We start from the raw sequence: 3,625 nt of genomic DNA, 5'->3' as shown, positions 1-3,625 counted from the left end.
ATTGAGTAACTGTCCTCTAAACTGCAGCTTTGTGTAACATCCCCACTCCAACTTGAGACTTCAGCAGGCTTAGAACCTGAGACTTTCTGCGCAAAAAGAATTAAATATCCTCTTGCATTGTAGGAAGGAAATTGACAGGTACAAATCTCATGTGTTCAGTATTGACCTAAGTCTGCTCCCACTGACTCAATGACAAAAATCCTAGTGACTTCCTTGGGAGCAGAAATAGGCCTATACTGAGAACTTTTGAAAAGCTCACCCTATTTAGCAGGGATTTTCAAAAGAGACTATGGAGTTTTGTTCACTTCTAAAGGAATCTCAGATTGTGCTGAATGCCTAACACCCATAGTTCTCATTTGAAAATGATTTTGCTCCTGAATCCTGAATAATTTACAGGAAAAATGTTGTTTTTTCTGTTGACATTTTTCAGGGTTTTGTCACAAGGACAACCCTCGCCCCCACCCAGAAAACAACTTTTTATTTGAAAAATTTCAATTTAAAACAACAAAAATATAAATTAAAATAAAATCAATCTTGGGCTTTGGATGCTGACCATGGAAAAAAACATGTTTCATTGACAAAAACTAAAAATTGTGTTTTTCAGGAAACACCTGAAAATGGAATTTCTATCATGAAAGTTTCTTTTTGGTCCAAAAGACACTTTCCACTGGAAAAAAGTTTCCACAGGAAAATTTATGACAAGCCTAAATTCACCCTGTGAGCAGGAAGGCTCCAGAAATGTAATAGCAATAGGATATTTTCAGCCTTAAACCATTATTTCCTGCCTCTTTTAATTAACTGCTCTTTCTGTGCATCAATATCATCTGCATCCCACAAAGCCACGGTTGTGTTTAATCATTTTCATTTCACGTCTTCATTTGTTTTGGCAGGTAAAACAGCTGACCACACTGGAAAAGGGCTATCACACCATTGTGAAGGAATTTATTCTCCTGGGATTCCCTGGGATCCAGTATTTGCAGATCTTGCTCTTTGTGCTCTTCCTTGTCATGTACATTCTATCAGTCACAGGAAATGTGGCGATCATAGTCCTAGTGGCAACCAGCCATCACCTTTGCACCCCAATATACTTCCTTCTCTGCAATTTCTCCTTCCCGGAGGTATGGTAGACCACAGATTGTATCCCAAAGACGCTTGCCAACCTTTTGTCCCAAAGCAAATCCATCTTCTTCATCAGCTGTGTCCTACGGATGTATTTTGTTTTCTCCATAGGATGCACAGAGATTTTCTCTTGGCTGTCATGGCCTACGACTGCTATTTGGCTATATGCTATCCATTGCTCTATAGCTCCATCATGAACAGCACCTTGACTGCTCAGCTGGCTGTTGGCTCTTGCTTGGGTGGTTTCCTGGCTATTTCTGTCCCAGCATTTCTGATCCCCAGGTTGTCCTTCTGTGGCCCTAGTGTCATCAATCGCTTTTTTGGGGACATAGCACCATGGATAGTTCTTTCCTGCACAGATACCTACCTTATTGATCTGGTGGCCTTTATCATCTCCTTCATCGTCGTCCTGGGCTCCTGTGTCATAACCCTGCTCTCCTACATTTACATCATCTCCACTGTACTGACAATACCATCAGATAAGGAATGGAGAAGGGCCTTTTTAACTTGCTCTTCCCATCTCACAGTTCTGATTATCTGGTACGGTTCGACCATTTTCCTACATGTCAACCCTTCCAAGCAGAACTCATTGGAATTGACCAAAATAGTCACCGTCTTGAATACTATTGTCACACTCCTTTTGAACCCTTTCATCTACACACTGAGGAATCCAGAGGTAAAAGAAGCCCTGAGACATGTATTCAGGGAAGTGATGTTTTTCAAAATGTCCTGGAGGTCACTGGCTGTCACAGAAAATGTGGTGAAAGAAAAATGAGTCTGAACATGGAAGATATACCAAAGTTTATAGGGTACTGAAAAAATAACAACAATCTCTGAGGGCCAGAATTCTAAGGTAATTAAATGCCTAACTCCAATGGAAATCAATGTGAGTTAGGTGACTAAATACCTTTAACAATCTGGTCCTTTGTGTCTCACATCCTTGAACATTTACAGCCAGATTGTTAAATGTAATTAGGTGCCTAAAGGGATTTTCTATGAGTTTTAAGAGCCTAGATGCTTTTTAAAACCCCACTAAGCACCTAAATACCTTTCAAAATCCAGCCCTTATGCATTATTATCCTCTTATTTTGTATTTAATTTAAAATGAAACAAATTCCACATGTGCCAATTATTTATTTATATTAAAGCATGGCCTGTGGAGAGGATAGAGATATCAATAGGCTTGGCAGAATTCAATTTTTATTTTTTATAATTTTGACAGAGAATATCAAGGTTCATTTGTAAGCATTTAAAAAAAATTGTCTATTTATATTTTCACACTTGTGGGAAATTGCTGTGGCGTGTCAGACAACAAGGTGTGTCAGAAAATAATTATTTAATGACAACTGATTTTTCGAAAAGTTAGAACTTTATAATGATTCAAACTGAAATTGTCAACATCACAAGTCAAAATATACACAATATATTCCTAAATCAAACTCCAATAAGTTCTGAAGCAGCATGTTTCTTACTTTGCTTCTCTGTACATTTCTGTTTTTATTGGTGGAATCTTTTTTTTTTTGGTCGGTTGACTGTCTGTACGGCAAAAATGGCATTGACCGACATTTACTGATAAAAATGTAATCCTTCCAAACCTAGGTAAGGTAAACCCACAGGAACCTCAAATCAAGACCCCGGTGGATTTTGAAGGGGATTCAGAATAAAGTTCCAGTTCTAGTTCCAGACTGGGTAAAAACCCAGATGGGTATTTTTGTAGGCTTCTTTTTTTCTTTGTTTTTAGTACACGGGCATTCCAAAATTTTGGAAATATTGATTTCACAAGGGTTCTGCCGGTTTGGACTGAAAATATGTGACAATAGCTTGCAAAAATTTTGATGATGTCAAAACTGAATCAAGAATCTTAGTCCTGATTCACCTTTAAAATCACAGTGTGAGAGGAGGGGGATCCCCACCCCCACTCTCTGATACCCCCTCACCCTCGCTATGAGCATCTCAGCAAGGAGAGGAGACGTCGTTAGAAATCATGAGATTGGCTTTAAATAAGAAATGTTGGGTTCTTTTGATTTGCTCTCTGGTTTTTGAGTCTGTAGGGTGCACTTCATGTTTTTATGGTTTTCTCTGTAACCAGGAGTGTGCCCTGGTGGTAAGAGGACTGGACTTCAACGAGGAGAATGAAGTGAGCTGTAGCTCAGGAAAGCTTATGCTGAAATAAATTTGTTAGTCTCTAAGGTGCCACAAGTCCTCCTTTTCTTAGTTCTATTCCTGGCTCTGCCATTGGCTTGGTGGGTGACTTTGGGCAAGTAATGGCTTCTCTCTGTGCCTCAGTTTCCACATCTGTAAAATGGGGATAATGATACTCACCTCCTTTATATACTGCTTTGTGATCGATGGATGAAAAGAACTACCTAAGAGAGAGGGATAATGATGATTTAAAAGAAAATATGAAAGCTGATCTGTTGATTCAAGCAGCTGAGACTTGAAGAAAAACAACTAATATTGTAAGACAGACATTAAAAATCATAAGAAGATCCTAGCCCCACTGAAG

General features: G+C 38.9%; 1 pseudogene; it reads left to right on the top strand.

The window, feature by feature from the left end:
- The first annotated feature begins 992 nt into the window (after positions 1–992).
- On the top strand, positions 993–2,585 carry LOC122455420 (annotated as a pseudogene).
- The last annotated feature ends 1,040 nt before the right edge of the window (positions 2,586–3,625 follow it).

This window comes from Dermochelys coriacea, chromosome 14 (assembly GCF_009764565.3).
Source record: "Dermochelys coriacea isolate rDerCor1 chromosome 14, rDerCor1.pri.v4, whole genome shotgun sequence".
NCBI lineage: Eukaryota > Metazoa > Chordata > Testudines > Dermochelyidae > Dermochelys > Dermochelys coriacea.
The sequence above is the reverse complement of the archived record's forward strand: the minus strand, read 5'-3'. Positions and strand labels throughout refer to the sequence as shown.